This window comes from Podarcis erhardii (assembly GCF_964252035.2).
Source record: "Podarcis erhardii genome assembly, chromosome: 17".
Lineage (NCBI taxonomy): Eukaryota > Metazoa > Chordata > Lepidosauria > Squamata > Lacertidae > Podarcis > Podarcis erhardii.
In genome coordinates this window covers 3,904,280-3,921,789 of record NC_138515.1, presented here as the reverse complement: position 1 = coordinate 3,921,789, position 17,510 = coordinate 3,904,280, and the positions used below count along the sequence as shown (strand labels likewise).

The 17,510-nt window shown below is 43.2% G+C and overlaps 1 protein-coding gene across 2 annotated transcripts in view; it reads left to right on the top strand.

Annotated features, from left to right (window-relative positions):
- The first annotated feature begins 1,580 nt into the window (after positions 1-1,580).
- The window catches only part of HUWE1 (HECT, UBA and WWE domain containing E3 ubiquitin protein ligase 1), a 96,760-nt gene continuing 80,830 nt past the window's right edge, over positions 1,581-17,510 (top strand). For both annotated transcript variants that reach the window (XM_081845860.1, XM_081845859.1), the window contains exons 1-2: positions 1,581-1,937; positions 4,037-4,180. The gene's annotated coding sequence lies outside the window, so the exon portion shown is untranslated. The remainder of the gene's footprint in view (positions 1,938-4,036; positions 4,181-17,510) is intronic.

Genomic DNA, 17,510 nt, shown 5'->3' with positions numbered 1-17,510 from the left:
GGCATGCCCCCCCTTCCGTATCAGTTGGGTTTTTCAATTTTACTGTTTTATCTTTTTTAAGCCGCTTTGAGGGTTTTCTTTTTTTAAAAAAAAATATTTAATCATTTTTTCAATACAAACAACCACAAAAGACACATACAACAAAAACCATAATATCACTAACACAATTTGACAATTCAGCTTTGAATACTGATATACCTATGACTACACCTTTTAAAAAATATTTCCCCACCTCTCCTCCCCCTACTTCCCACCACTGTTCACTTTATCACTTAAATATTCCTTCCAGATTTCTTCATATTTATCCATTCTTAATTTGCGTTGACATGCAGTTCGTTTGTATGCAGCTAGTCTGTCCATATTATCAATCCGTGTGCTGAATGGAATCTTTTTGTGGCTCTTCCAATGCATCAAAAAAAGTTTTTTTGCTTCTAATTTGGCACGGTACATCCATTTATTTATTTTTACCCCTTGTAATCTCCCACATTTCCGGAATATAATTTAGAATTAAATTCAATTCCCCTAAATAACAATTTCTTTTTATTACTCTTGCTATAACTATCCTCACCCCACACCAAAATGATCTTATCATTGGGCAGTTAATCATCATATGTACTAAGTTCGCATTTTTACTCCCAGCAGTTGTCTGCACTTGTTATTTTCTTCTGGTATATAGTTTTTCTGGAGTGTCCAGTGGACTCTGAATATTATTTTCTGTTGTCTAAGTCTTAGTCCTTTTTATCTTTCTTAAGCCGCTTTGAGGGTTCTTTCTCACAATCAAGCGCTGTGTAAATTTTAAGAAACAGGTAAAAATAAATATAGAATGAAAACAGCACGTAAAGGGGAAGCCATTCCCCCTCCCCCTCCCCCACACCAACAACACCCGCAAAAATTTCCTTTCGCAGCAGCTTCCACAAGCAGGAGCCAACAGCGTAGCAGGCTCTCGCGAGAGTTCAGCCCACTTCCCGCGTGATTACGCGAGCGGAAGAAAACCCGTCGCTCCTTCCCTCGTGCGCAGAATTGCTGAACAATCCGTCACGTTCTTTTAGCTCCCTGTTCCCGCGAGATTTCGTGGCTGGAGCGGCGCGCGCCCCTCGGCCCCTTCTTCGCAGGAGGAGCGACTGCGGACTTCCGCGTGACGTCATTCTCGTGATATTTCTCCTCAGCCGTCCCCATACGCTGGAGCTCAGGGAGGCAGGTCTCGTGACCAGATCTGCGAGCTCTCGCGGGAGCTCCCTCGAGATACCAGTCCCCTCCCCCAACTCCATCTCCCTTTATGGCTCCACATCTCAACCATAACCGAAGACATGTATGTATCTTAGGAGTTTCGTCACTAGAAGCGAAGGACGGCTACCCGCGTGATTTTATTCTCCAAATCTCGTGAGGTTTCCAATAAGCAAAAGTAGGAGACCTAGTCCGCCAGGGGAATTGCTCGAACTCTCGCGGCTCTTTGGGTTGTTCTCGCGTGGAATATTTTGCCTCAGTTCTCACGGCAAGTATCGCGATAAACGCTCGTTAACTAGCTCCTTTCCGAGGTCACAGACCTGCGGCAAGAATAGGAAAACAACTCTGCCCTGTTTCCCGCCGCCTCATCCCTAGAAGTAACATCCTCCACCAGAGGGGGAACGTCACCGAAATCTCGCGTGATTTCAACTTCCTCTTTTCACGTCTCGCAGGAAGCTGCCTTCTCAGTCATTGTATCGCGAGACTGTACTTTCCGCCATAACTCGCTTCGCCCTCCTCCTCCTCCTCCTCCCGCAATTCTCGTGGGCTCTTGTGTTTCCTCAGATATCGCGTCTCTTCCTCCCTCCCTACCCGGTGGCGAGTTCTCGCGCGACCTGGCTAGGGCTGAGGCTCAGGGTCTGCTGTTAAGATGGCGGCGGCGGGAGGCAACGGGGTACGGCATTGACACCCCCTCCATTTCTGTCCCGGAGCAGGTACCCGTGTTCTGGGGCGGGGAACGGGAGAGCGGCAGCTGCGGAGGAGGGGGCCCGTTGGGGAAAGGCCCGAGGCGGGAGACGCTCTGGCGGCACGGGAAGAGCGGTGTGCGCTGAGGCGGGACAATGGGGCCTGGCTTTTCCCCGTGGGGAAAGGGCGGCGGTGGTTGAAGTCAGGAGGGAGGGTGGGGGGGGGCGCTTCTGCCTGGGCCTTTCCGTCAACTGGGACCTCGGTTCCAAGTGGGGAAGGAGTACGTCTCTCTTCCTACTAGGAGGCACTTCTCAATTCTCAACCCCCCCCCAACCCCCGCCGAAGCAGCTCTGTGGGCCTTATCACCCTTCACGCCCTTCCTACTCGCCTCATGTAGGGCTTCGTCCCCTCCGCTCCTCAGTAGACATTCCATCTATAGTCGCATCTCGTGAGGAAAGCCGGTATTTTCCGGTTTGAGACAGGGAGCTTCGTCGTTTATATGCAAGAAAACAAGTCTGGTCAACATCCCGCTGAATTCATTAGGAAACATTGCAGAGGATGCTCATAGTTCCAGCCTTGACCTGCAGCCTCCTTGGTTTCCTTTGGGTCTAATTTCAGAACCTAAGGATAGATCCACACCATTGATTGAAAGCACATGACTTTTCCCAAAGAACTCTGGGAACGGTAGTTTCTCCCTCACAGAAATACAGTTCCCAGAACCATTAACGAAACCTTAGTTCCCAGGACTCGGCGGGGGGGGGGGGGAGTTATGTGTTTTTAATGTACAATAGTGTCGATCTGGCCTAATTGGCAGGTAATTTCTCTTGTTTCTTCTCTCCTCAAAGGTGTAGGGCTACTTACACCTTTTGTCCTGGTACAGTGGGAGCTTTTGGCACCCATTCCATCTGTTCCTGTAAACGTATGATAAAATCACCCTTCCATTTCCCAGTATAAGACACTACTCAAAAATCTCTCTTTTGCCTGGGCTAGCTCATGTGGTATATTAGTTTATTCTTATAAGAAGTCTGGTAAAGATTGGGGTTCTTCTTTGTCCCTTTACCTGGTAGTTCCAAGCATCTTTGGAGTACCATTTTATTTGGAGTACCATTTATATGTGCTACATCAGTCTCCATTCCTATTTTCCTGGATAGAAAAATTATTGGGATATAAGCAAGATGTGTTCACACAGATGAGAAAAACTGTTATCTGAGTCAGGACAAATGACTCAAATTGAATAGCACATTTCATTTGCATTAAGTAAGCCTTTTATTTTAACTGTATATAGACTATGGTAGTTCTTATACCAGAGAGCCTAAAAATGCAAGAACAGGTTTAACTCTTACACAGGCATTAGCTTATGTTGCTCCTAGCCTCTGAGGAGTATCAGTATAGTTCTAAGTTCTTTTAAAATATATTTTCCTATGATTCAGATGAGTTAATCCATGACACTATGGTCCCATTATAGTTTCATAGGTGCAGTTTACTCATTTTTCAGTAGGAATAGATATTGTTGGCAAGGAAAGTTGGGCACCTTATAGCATGGTTCTGGCAAGATAAGAATCCATGATCAGTTTCACAAATTGATTACTTTTAGTAGATATAGTTGATATGGCCATATTTGTCCCTGAAAACTTGCTTCCTAAGGATGCACAAGCTGACCATTTAATCTGGAAAAAAAAGAAAAGAAATCAAGCCTTTGGGGAAATAGTACACAATGTAAAGCAAAAGCTGGTCATCTTAAAATTATTTAAAACTGTTACTTTACCACAGTAGACATAAACATCCTGTGAAAGCTTGTTTCTGCTGTCTCCTTCATTATATGGAAAGCTTGCTAGATGCACAAAATGCCAAAGTAATGTGCTGAGTTTACAGCATTTCTTAGTTCTACTTGGCCAGTTCACTTTGGTATGATTCGGATGTCAAAATGTTCTTCCTATCAGTGAACTGTGCACTTCCTTGCTTGTATTCTAAGTTGTCCTGCATTTAAGACAAATATCCTAGCCAAGGGGAGCTAGATTAGCAAAGTCCAAAGCTATACCAGCCTGAATGTCTTTTCAAAAAATACCTGTCAGTACCTTGAACTCTGCCTGCTTGAAGCCCAGTACTAACTTGTGTGGTTTTGTTGCAGACCCTAAAATAGTCTGACATAAGTGGATTAGAGTGACTGTGAAACCAGAAGGTGTTACCCTTGGCTGACTAGGGTGAGGCAAAGGTGCCAGAACAGTGACTTGGATAGTAGACCAGGCCAAGTATGGATTGGCTGTGATTCCAGGTTAGTATTGAACTTTCTTTGTTTAATCCTGCTTCTCTTCAAATGGTAGCGATTCCCTGAAATTTTCTTTTTCCTAAAAGGTACCCTCTGATCTCAGAACAACACTTGTTTAAGAAAGGCTTCAGAGTCTAACCTTGGTTTCTATGGGGTTATGGCTGGTTGTTTATGTGGAGTGAATGTAATTCCTTAGTGGAGTGGCCATGCCCCTTCTTTTTTCTTGTCCAAATACAAATGGTAGCTTTATTTGCTGCATTAGAACTATTACTGTGCACCAGCTATTCTTTCATTTCAATACTGTAACAGAAACCCGCAACCACATATGGTACAATTCTGCATCTGTTGCTACTTAAGAGTGCAATCTGAGGCTGAAGAGGCAACTTGTCCCAAGCCATCAACAAATAGTTTGTTTGCATACCAAAATCCTGACCAAAGAACCAAATTTGGGAATGGGAGTTGATATTGCTTTCTATATTTTTTCTGTGTAGAGGGCTGCAAAACTAGGGATTCAAAAACCCACTTTGATTTTTCAAAGCTTATTGAAAGGAGTGCTCAGTTGGTAGAGCATGAGACTCTTAATCTCAGTTCCATGGGTTCAAGCCCCATGTTGGGCAAAATATTCCTGCATTGCAGTGGGTTGGACTAGACCCTTATGATCCCCTTCCAACTCTACAATTCTGTGATTCAACTAAGTAGGAGTGGTTAAACTTTTAATGTTTGCTTGTTGCTTTTTTATTTTTATTTTTAAAATCTTGTTCACTGCTCATGTCTACAAATATCTTTTCACTAACATTTTCATCAGTTTTAGATCTTAGTTCATTGTGGTTTTGTTGGATTAGACCAAACTTCATTAGTCCAGTATTTTCTATAGAGACTAGCCAGAGGCCTGTGGAAACTTGCAAACATTGTACAAAAGTGATGACAATGTCTTATTTATCTCAACATCTGTTGTTGGAATGTATATTGCTTCTATGTTGAGGTTCTGTTTAGCTGTTGTGGCAAATAATTTTCTTCCTTGATGCATCCCTTATTGATGTAATACAGAGATTACTTTCTCCCATTGCTGAATGATTTTCCAGATATTTCTATGTTGCAGTAGTATGCATTTGTTACTGTGTAGCTGTGTGTGTAGTTGATAAGTACGAGGCTCTTGAGCGTTCAGAGCATTTCACATACTGATATCCTTGCAATAGGTAGATTTTATCCCTTTATTGCTTGAGGCTGAGAATTCATAGCTTGCCTAAAGCTTCATTGGCAGAGGTGAGATTCCAAGCAGGGACTTCCTCACTCATAGGTCTGTCTCAGAATGGTAGTATGTTAGTAAAGGTTAGTAAATATTTTTTTGGGTAAAGTGGATATTTGGTAGCATTTCTGTCCCCCACTGTAATTGTTATACAGTATTGACTTTAAAGTAAGAAAGGCAAAATAGATTGGTTCTGCATGGCAGTTCACACAACTCATGATCTCCAGTGGCATTTATAACATCTTCTAATCTAACAGGTACAAGGAAATTTTAATTAAATGAGTGCAAGTTAGGGCCATTGAGTGATGTAGTTCATGCAGGAGAAAATCCTAAAGTCCTTGGCTATCCCTAAGGAGAATGAATAATAATAAATATATTAAGCCATAATTCTCCTGCTGTATTGTGTGTGTATCCTCTGGAACATTTGATCCTTGTTTCTTTTTGTAGGCAACAAACTAGGTTAGATATTTCATAATCACCAATGGTGTATTCAGCACTTGGGAATGTGAGTTTTTGCTTAATAGATTTCTTTGGGTCTTTGAAAGGCATTATGATTTGACCCCTAGAGATCCAACTTATCTTGGGCTATCTATCAAATCATTTAACTTTCTGTGTTTGTCAAATTCATCCTGAAACAATTAAACTGGATCTAGTGCTTCTAGAGAGCACTTGGTGTTTACATATTACTCATTCATAAGCATGAGGGCAGACCAGTTTTTTCTTTTTGCAAGGTCCAGTAGTCCTGCTTTGATTCACCATATGCTGACAGACTGGATATATGACCTGAAGGCTTTGTTTAAGGTTCTGGAAGGTAGATGTATGTCAATTACCCTGTGACAGCTAGAAATAAAGTATTTGGGGATGTGTCTCAGGTGTTTTTGAGCATAATAAAATGTGCTATATTTATATATTATCCAGTGCTTTCTTGGGACTTAGGACTGATAATGTATTATAGCTATCAAAAGTTTCCTTTCCTGTACGTACACAGCATAAATTACAGAACTAGTTGCTCCAGTTGTTGATCAGATGATTATCTCAGACGTACAAATAAGTCCACAGATCTTAGCATCTTAAGATTTAACCACCCCTGTCTCTAGCTGATACTTGCTTCTCAACATAGGCCATTAGAGAAGGGCCAAAGTATACATGTTGGCCTTGCTGTTACCATGACTGAGGAAACTGACTTGATGTTTTTTGTGTACATGTATTAGTAATGGTTATTTTGTGCATGTTAGCTACTTTTATTCTGAGTCCTTACATACTGTATAAATGGCTTCTTGGCTTAATAGCTACAATATCACTGTCAGAGCCAGTTTTGCCCTCTGTCTCAGAGACTCTTAATTTGATGTGTCATAATAGTAGAGTTGCTAAAACCTGATATACTTGTTGACCAGCTTAACACATCTGGCTGTTGGAGTGACTTGCAAACTTGCAAACAAATGTTCACAGTGAGGAGATTAGCTCTGTCTTCTTTTTTGAAGGTCTCTCCTATTAAATCCCTCAGTTTCCATTGTTATTACAATTATTCCAAGATGACCATTGACCAGAATGCTCAAGATATGTGTGATTGTAGCAGGATAGAGGCTGTGGTAAAGAGCATTAGCCTCTTAGTTTACTGCATGTAGAGAATGTCTAAAAGTGCCATTATGCTAAACTGTACAGCCATGTGAAACAGCTTAAAATATTTATTTCAGGCTTCATTGTTTGCCCAGATCTGTGTGAATACAGTACAATTGTCAGAAGATAGACATTCTCTTAGATTGGCATGTCTATTTACTCTTTTTCTTCTTTGGTGATCACTCATAGCTGAGTAAGATTGTCTTCTATTATTGATACCTTTGTATACAGCACCCTGAAAAATGCCTTTGAAGGGCAGTATATAAATTCCACATATGGTTGTAACCATTGTCTTCTGAGACAGATGTATGCCAACAACATGTATCGAGCATCGCCTTTGCTCAATCAGGACAGGCTTCCACTTGTGCAGTAGGACTTCCTCTTCCTCTCTTTGGCAGTCCTATAGATGGTTTTGCTGAATTGTATTGGATTTTAGAACTTCTGTCAAGGTTTTGTTAATATGCTTGAAATACCAAAAATTATTGTATATTGTTAGTTGTGGCTATGCTGGGATGTAAGATGAATTGTGGTGGCACTTTTCCATTCAAACTGAAGTGTAATCCTTTATTTCCTTAGCTGTGCCACTTACTGAATGTTTGGCCTTGGTTGAATTGTTCTGCCATGTATCAGCTGCATCTCCTGTCTTGTTTATACTACACAGTTCCAAAGGGAAGTGATTTGTTGACCTTCCCTCTAAAATGTGGTAGGGATGCAGAATTCTAAAACATACAAAGACTTGATCAGGAGTGACAGATTTGTTTAATTGAAGAAACTTAAATATTATGGCAAGCCAAGAAGAAATCTCATTAAGAACCTAGTGAGGTGAACTTTTGGAGTACATGAAATCCAGACTATGGTCCTAAATTCACTAAGAGAAAAGAAAGAATTGCAAGAGATGTTAATCTGAAAGTGGTAGAGAATGAATGAATGAATCTTTATTTGCATCAGCCATCGGCCATAGCAATAAAACAACAATACGATATACAAAGAATAGATTTTAATCGAGTGGTAGAGGCATGGTACCCTGTCTCTCTTTCACTTGATATTGGACAGATTTGCTAACGCTGGTAGTCATGGGTTTTGAATCTGAAAGAAATCACTTCACACAACATTACAGAAACTTCCTTTGTATTATCTGCACCAAGCATTTAATGTATGGCAGAGGTTGAACCAGATAAGTAAATTATGCTCTTTAAAAAGAATTCTTACCTTTTCTCAAGAGGCAAGTTTGCAGAGCAGTTCCACTTGTTATAAAACTTTGAATAAGAAAAGACCATGGATCATGTGTTTACTACTTGTACTGTAGATCAGCTATTTTCACCCACTCCCACCCCCAGTGTTTTGGGGAAACCCGTGCTTTCAGTTGAAGCTTATCAAGGATTAATGAGAAGATCACAACGTGCAGCCATAGTCTGGTGTTAAGTGTGTGCGCGTTCTAAGTCTTCTACTGTGCACTGAATTTCTATGATTGAGGTTCAGGAGTTCCACGAAGGTAGAACACTTTTGAAAACAGCAAGACTTCTTAATTCTTCTGATGAGTTTTTTTGAACTTCAGTAACTACAACATGTACCACTGAGACTTGCTTGGTCTTTGAGTAAAATTTAATAAGCCAACCAAAAGCTTTTGCGTGTTAGAAAAATCTATAACTTGAATCAGAAATGTCAATTGATTTGAAGAAATGTCTGTTTCAGCAGTCTTTTTGAAGGAACACACTGCATAAAGTGGAATTAACATGGAAGCTTATATCTTTGAAACTGCATCGAGTTTTCACTCCCACACTGCATTCCAGTTGAGGGACATGCACTGTCTGATGTTAGCCTTCATTCTGATATTCTAATCCAGAGGTTTTCAACCTTTTTGAGTCCATGGCTCTTGACCAACTGCATTCTTTCTGTGGCACCTCTGAGGCTTAGGAGCCCAGTTTCGTCACCCCTTGCCTGCAGAGCTGGCAACCCCTCACCCCTTTTTGAACACCCTCCTTGTGGACTGTTCCCTCAGCCTCCTCTCTTCTCCCCTCTCCTTGGGAGTCTTTTGGGCAGCTGCTGCTGCTGTCCCTGGTCTCTGAGCTGCCTGCCCCCCCCCCCGCCCGAAAGAGAGGTGCCTCCTCTGCCTCACAGGGGCCTGGGAAGAGGATGCCCCCAGCCCTTAGTGGCCCAACAGAGACTGGCCAAAGTTGAATGTGAGGCCAGCACCTTACCTTGGGAGGCAGCAGCAAGCGCTGCCAGTCCTGCATGGCAAAAAGGCGCTCAGCACCAGGCACTCGGCTCCCTGGCAGGCCTTGCACACAGCAAGCACAAGAAAGGTCAGCGCACTGCCTGCCTCCCTGCCCAGCCTCCTACTTGTCTGTCCATTCCCAACAGCAAGGACTGGTGGATTGGCTGGCTGGGCTCCCTAGTCTGCTTGCTTCCTTACTCCAAGGCCACCTCAGCTCCTGACAACCAGCATCCCTTGGCCAGCCCCAGAGGCACCATTCACCTGGGGAGCTTATAACCAGCACTGCTGCAACAAACAGCTGTGCAAGCCTTTGGGAGGCAGAGACGTGAGGGCATCAGAGGAGAGGGAGGGAAGGAGGCCAGTGTTGTCCACGGCACCCTTGACCATCATTCAAGGCACCCCAAGGTACCATGGCACACTGGTTGAAAACCACTGTTCTAATCTAACAATCCAACACTTTCTGTGCTGGTTTGTTTTAAATGTCACTTACTGGGTTTTGGTTACCACCTGCAAGCTGATGGTGTTGAACCTTTACAGAGCAGGTAGTTTCTGAAGCCATTTCAAGAAGAGTTAACAGTGCTTGGCCTCTGCTTACCTGGAGCTGCAGCACAGGATGTGTAAACTTAGTCTCTCCTTTGCTGCATGGTCCTGTCAGACCTCTATGTATGCTGTTGTTGCTTCAGTAGCTGGGGGCACAATGAGTCACATCAGACAAAATGCAAAGGATGGTGCTGGGTGTTCCATCACTTGTGGACACTGTATGCCCTGCTTTTGGTGATGTGTTATGTTTCATAAATGAAACTTAAACTCTAAGTTGTTGCAATGACTAAGCATGTGTATTACAGGTCTCATAGGAGTCTAAGAGGAAATCTGGCAAGACATGCTAGTCTTTTGGGATTTCCAGAGTGTTTGCTGTAGTTAGCCTCTAGGGTTTCTCATCATTCTTATCTGAGTAATTTTGACCCTTCAAAGGCAAGTACATGGATCTAATTCTGTCTTCATCTAGACTGTGTTTTTTTGAAGTCTGAAGATTTGAGGCAACAGTGAACAGAGAACTTGTGGTACTTTCTTTTTGGAACCGTGTTGCTGCAAGGTGCAGGGCATCCATATCAGAATGCTTCCATGGTCGCTCTACACAGTGGTACCTCGGGTTAAATACTTAATACGTTCCGGAGGTCTGTTCTTACCCTGAAACTGTTCTTAACCTGAAGCACCACTTTAGTTAATGGGGCCTCCCACTGCTGCCGTGCTGCCAGAGCACGATTTCTGTTCTCATCCTGAAGCAAAGTTCTTAACCCGAGGTACTACTTCTGGGTTAGCAGAGTCTGTAACCTAAAGTGTATGTAACCCGAGGTACCACTGTAATTACTTATTTATACTTAGACCCCACCCTTCACCAAATGGTCCCAGGGTAGTAAGTACAATTGCAGCATAATAATAAAAGAAAACCACAGAAACAGCCGCTATCAGAATAACAAGACAGCAGCATAGAACAGCAGCGTTCAGCAGTATAAAAGGAAGGAATGCATCTACTTAACCAAAAACCTGGGTAAAGAGGTACATCTTTGCTCATATCTTGCACATGGAAAGATAACGCCTTGGGAAGACAGAATGTCTTAGCCTAATGTTTTGTCTACGGTGAACTTTTGATATGGGAGAGCATTCAAAATCTCAAGTTTACATGCCTAGCTAGAATGTACCTCTTGCTGCTCCAGTGGTCAGATAAGTCCTTTTTTAAAAAGCATGAATCCTGTGGAAATGACAGTGTTATTTCTGTTTTATAATCGGTGGTTTGATTGCAGAAGGGTCCCTTGTTCAATCATCACTCAGATAGCAGGACAGTCTCTTAGACCTGAGAATCACCTACTCACAATTTTTGTTCTGGGCTAAAATTCAGTGTAATGCTTGTTATTTATGGTCTTCCTCAGTAGACCTGGAGAGCCACTCTTTTCCCAAGATGTCTGAACATTGTTAACAAGTTAAAATGCCTAGAATGGCAGTGGGGCAGGAAGAGAAGAAAAATGTTAATTGTGTGCTTCACAATGGAAGTAACATGGCTACGTAAAGTTGAGGATCTAAAATTCCCTAAGTGTACCACTAACTGGAGCTCCAGCCAAACAGCGCAGAGTGAATCCACATGCCTCTGCTGCCCCCACTAGCTCCAGAGCTAGAGAAGGACAACAGAGGAGCGTCTGTTGGGTCCCAATCTTGTGCTGATGTTTACAGATGAAGGATAAAGTTGCGGCAAGATCCTGTCCTTGAAGGGAAAGTGCATGTCCTGGTGAATACAGTTTTTTAGCTGACTAATTGCTGCCCCAAATTTGTTGACCATTATTTATCTCCCTGTTTGGGGTATGAGTTGCTCACGTGGCAAATTCTTCATCAGTGCTGTGCATTCTAATTTATTTCCTTTTGGTGGACAGGTTCATTCCCTCACAGCTGCAGTGGACACTGGTTTCTCAAACTTGAACACTTCTTTCAACTAGGGTTTGTGTAGATAGAACATCTGGCTTGGATAGAGGACGGTAAAATGTTCTTCAGTTATGACTTCCACAAAGAGCAGGCCATATCTGACATGTGTTGCCTGCTTTTTCAAATTGTTACTTTTAGGGCAGAAGAGAAAACGTTGCGCATGATTTATTCCTGTTAGTTTGAAAAAGCTAGTGAAAAGTGCTGTAGCTAGCAGATGTTGGTGTTTTCATGTGTGCTGAATTTCTCTTGTATCATGAAGAGAGATTGGGAGCCAACAGAAACCTTCATTAAGTTATATTAATGTGTGACAAAGTGTCTTGGGTTATGGCTATGTTTTGTGTCTGGTCAGGATGCTTCAAGCATGAATGATGTGTCTGATCATGTAGATTTCTTAGGTGGGAATGCATATGGAATGGAGAGGAGAGAAACAGGCAACCGGCTGTTTCTAATGGGTGCATGGATTTGTGGAAACAGCTTTTGTGTTTTTTGTTGCTCTTTAGTGTTGAGCACACTTTGTTAGAAATGTAGAAAGATTTTGGAACCTTTGTGTCTGCAAGAGTATGAAGTTCATATTAGATGGATTGAGTGATACCCTTGATTCTCCAGAGAGGGTGCCATGTTTTTACTGCACGAGACTAACAGAGTTTTGTGGCACCTTTAAGGCTAACAAATTTATGAAAGTTTACACTTCCATAGACACATTAAGTGTAACTTTTCTTCTGTATCCAGTGAATTGGATTATAGTTTGTGAAGCTTATGCCATAAGTTGGTTAACATTTAAAGTATCACAATATTTTGTTTCCCCTTCATTCTGGTATTCTTGGGTGATCTGTGAATGAAAATCCAGCTGCTAGAGCAATTTGAATAGGTTTGTTGTAAACTTACTTATGGATGTGTACTGGTGCGGGCATGTCATAAGGATCTCTAGAAATATGAGTCTTAAGTGTGTGCTTTTTATAGCAGAATTCTTTTCAGGGTCTTAAGGCACTTTCCCAATAGCTTAGTAGGTAGAGCATGAGACTTAATCTCAGGGTTGTGGGTTCAAGCCCCACGTTGGGCAGAAGATTCCTTCATTGCAGGGAGTTGGACTAGATGACTCACATGGTCTCTTCCAACTCTGTGATTATATGATTCTAAGACTAACCACTGAAATGACTTGATGAGTTCCATCTATTCAGTTTGGAGTGCGTTTGGGTGTTTATGCAGCCCCATTCTTCCTACTTCAGACTGTAGCAAATTGTTTTGGTGCCAAGAATTGTTAGCATACTGGTCTTATGTAGGCATAATTTCTAATTACTTCTGAATACACATGCCATGGTTAAGAAAATAATAACATGGGATTGTATCCTTGTTAATCCTACTTAGAGTAGACTTATTGAAATCAAAAAGTGTGTCCAACTAAAGCAGTATGGTGTAATGATTAGAGATTCAGACTCAGAGCAGGATTGAAATCGCCATTTGGCCATGAAACTCACTGGTTGACCTTTGGGAAGAAACTGCGCCTCAGTCTATGGGAGGACAGGCAGGGTGTAGTAGCAGCGAAATAGCAGGTAGAACATAATGACAAAATCCTGTTGTTAGAAGTAAGCCCTGCCCTCTGTTATGCTCAATATAGTTTCCTTCCTTTGTGAGAAGAGCACTTGCCTTTTATTTTGGAGTTTTCAGTGGCTCAGTGGCAAGATTCAGGTAGGTAGCCATGTTGGTCTGACTCAAGTCAAAATAAAATATCTGAAGAAGTGTGCATGCACATGAAATTTTATACCCAGAACAAACTTAGTTGGTCTCCAAGGTACTACTGGACAATTTTTTAATTTTTAATTAATGCAAGTAACTGTAACGGGACATACCTTTTCTCCATGCCTTCTTGATGTTCTAACTGTGTAAACCTATCTGTGTTTGAACAGCAATTCTGTTTGGAATAGGGAATATTGTTGAGGTGCACATCTATTGAAAGTGCTGTATGTTTGAGAGTACATATTATAAACTGATCCTCACAACAGTTTTAGGTATCTAGATATTGACTCTTGAGGCTGCTGTGTTCTGGACAATATCAGAACACAGCTGAAAGATTCTTTTTTGTTGGGACCGGTAAAGGATGCAGCATTTTTTCATTTACCATTTCTTGGTCCATTTCAAGCCTGCAAATCACAGGTTGAATCCTGAATGCTCCTACCATCTTGTTGAAACTGGTGATGACTGGCTAGAGGACCATCGATTGTGGTTCCATTATTTTATATTTATGACCCACCTTTTTTCTTGACAGGGATTCAAGGCTGTTTACAGATAAAATAAAAGCAGCTTAAAATATGGGGGGGGGGGACTCATAAAAAAAGAAGTGAAGCATTAATATAAATAAAGAATATTAGAATATTAGAATATTATTATTTTTTAAGTACAGTACTTCTCTCCCTAAGGAAGCTTGCCTGATGTGTATACTGTCTTTTTGTCACCAGGCTTTTAATCTTTAATCTGTGATGAGACTTTGTAGCCAGTTCTGCTTTGTGAATGTAAGTTGCCTTGAGAATTTGTATTGAAGGGTGGTATGCATATTTAATAAATATTGATTCCACAGTAAGTATGAAATCACTTCCATAATGGAGAGAGGCTGGCCAGTGAGGATTTACATAATGAGTTAATGTCACCAAACCTAAAATCTTCCAGGATTTAACTATTCTTTTAGAGAGATGTTACCAGAATATGTTTGTTAAAGAAATAAATCTGCTTAGCGTTTTATGCATACTATAAGTCTTCTCCACCAGAAGCTTAGCTGGCAACTTTTAATGAATATGCAATTATTCACCCTTATATCTCTCTTCACTTCCTATTCCTTTTATCAGTTTTCCTTCCCCTCATCCCTCTGGACGACTCTCGTTTCTTAAGACTGGGGTAGCTCAGTTGGGAGAGCATGAGACTCTTAATCTCAGGGTCATGGGTTTGAGCCCTGCGTTGGGTGAAATATTCCTGCATTGCAGGGGATTGAACTAGAAGACCCTCATGATTCCTTCCAACTCTACAATTCTATGATTCTATAATTCTGCTCTCCTTGGCCTGCCGCTGCCTTATAAATTAGCCCTGTGCTACTAGTCTGTCATGATGAAGCAAAACCGGAGAGATATAGAATTGGAAATTGTCAGGGAACTGCCATCAGCTCGGAGACGAGAGGTGGAAGGGCAGTTGTGTTATAGGGCAGTGTTTCCCAACCTTTTTTGGGCAAAGGCACACTTGTTTCATGAAAAAAATCTCGAGGCACACCACCATTAGAAAACGTTTAAAAAATTAACTCTGTGCCTATATTGACTATATATAAAGTAACTCTCTTTAATAGGAATCAAATAAACACAAAGAAAGTATTTTATAATTACTTTATTATGAAATAGTAAGTACCGTATTTTTCGTCCCATAGGACGCTCCGTCCCATAGGACGCACCTACTTTTTTGAGGGGGGAAATAAAGGAAAAAATTTTTTCCTTTATTTCCCCCCCAAAAAACCAAGTCGGGGAACAGTGGGATGGCGGTGCTGCGCCTCCCCGCTGTCCCCCGAGCTTGTGGGGCTGGCCCATGTCTGCCTGGCGCGAGGGGCGCTCTGCTTCAGGGCGCCCCGCACGTCCGGCGGCAGGCTACAGTCCGCAGCATGGGGAACCCTCTGTTTCAGGGCGCCCCATGCGCCCCCGGGTGCGCAAGGCTTGCCAACACGAGCGCGGAGCACGGGGCGCCCCGTGCTCCGCGCTGCCAGCTGCCGCCCGCAAGCCTTGCGCTCCTGGGGGGAGATCCCCCGGGTGCGCAAGGCTGGCCAACACCAGCGCGGAGCACGGGGCGTCCTCTGGAGGGCGCCCCGTGCTCCGCGCTGCAGGCTGCTGCCCGCAAGCCTTGCGCTCCCGGGGGGAGATCCCCCGGGTGCGCAAGGCTTGCGGACACCTGCGTGGAGCACGGGGCGCCCTCTGGAGGGTGCCCCGTGCTCCGCGCTGCCAGCTGACGCCCGCAAGCCTTGCGCTCTCGGGGGGAGGTCCCCCGGTTGCGCAGGGCTGGCCTACAACAGCGCGGAGCACGGGGCGATGGGATGTGGGAGGGAGCTCGCTCCCCGCCCCGTGTGTGCTCGCCGCCGCCGCCCCGCCTCTCGCCGCCCGACTCGCCCGCCTCCCTCCCACGGCACACCAGGCAACGTCTCGCGGCACACTAGTGTGCCGCGGAACACCGGTTGGGAAACACTGTTATAAGGAACCTTCAAAGACCTTGCGAAGCAGTTCCTCCTCTGGCAAGCAGGAAAGCTCCGCCTCCAGTGGGGAGGGGGTGCAGGGACCAGGAGATGCTAGGGAGAGCCTCAACACTGAGCCTGAGCAAAGCGGAGAGGAGGGAAGTACCCCTTTGCCAGCGCCCACTCTGCGCAGTAGGTTTCAGCACAGAGAGGGGAGAAGGATGGGGGTCATGCAACTGTTAAGCTGGGGGAGGTACAAGGACTGGTCACTCCCAGATTCTGCTAACGACTGAACCAGACATGAACTTGTGATGCTCTTCACTGTAAATAGTTTGCACTAAGAATAAAGCTTGGAAAAGACAGGTCGGAGTCTTGCCTGTTCGCTCTCGAGGCAACCACACCACCACCTGACAGAAATCTTTACTCCTCCAATAGCATTAGATTTCATTTTCATGTGACTGAATATCTTTCCCGTTATCTTAAAGCAAGGCTGTTGCTTGCCCTCCTTGAAGAACATGGCATCAGGTACATGCACACAATAAAGATCTGTGACCTGCTAAATGCAGCTAACTCATGTACTTATTTCAGCCAAATAAATGGAGCTTTGCAGAATCACTCAGTGTTGTAATGGGCAGGAGTTCTATTTCAGGTAGTAGATTTAAAATAGTAACTAATTTGATCTTGGGAGTGTTAAGTCTTTCAGCGTTTTTAGTTGAGGGTGGGGAAGGGGAATCTTTCAAGTAGTGCTTGAAAATTGTCTATTTTCTAATCATCACTTGGTTTTTGTGAGCCTTCTTCTTTCTTTCTTTCACATTCATTGTTGCGGGGAGTAGCTGCCATCTCCTAATCAGATGGCTTCAGAGCCAAGTGTCAATCTTAACTATGTTGCATTCTGGGATTTGCAGTTCACTCTGCCTACAGCAGATGGGAACCTACTAGTGTCTGTCTAAAGGCAGACATTTATCCAGAGAAAGCTGTGCTTAAATTTTGACCCAGATGTATTAAGATAAAAACAGAAAACTGGAATGAAGCACTACTAGGTTAGCAGATGGAACAAGTTGTGATTTATGGACAAACACAGTCACTATTAAATGCTGTGGTAACTAATTTTATAGCTGATCTTTCCACAAGTTTGACTTGGCATGTGAATAAAAATGCTCATCATCCATCTGGCCCACAGAATTAAGCAGATGACTGTGTGGAGGGCCAATACATTGTGGAGATTTGCTGAGTCTGTGGCAAGCCAACCCCTAGGGGTTGTAGGGGCTTCGGCCCCGACAATAAAATACTGTCTAGTGTGTAGTATCTGTAGTTCTACAAAGGAGAGTTAATGCTGTGGCAGCAGGGACACTAAGATCACAGTCCTTTGCACACTTGATAGGAAGGCTCATTGAACACAATGAATTTTTCTTCCAAGTAAGCATGCATAGTAACAGTGCAGTCCTTTGCATGCAAGTCACACTGTTCAATAGGAACTACTCTCCAGTAAGTGTGCAGAGTATTACAGCTTACATTCCTTTTAGCCAAAGAGAAGTAAGCACTGATGACTCCTCCTTGTTAAAGAACTGCATTATATAATTTTACCACTTGATGG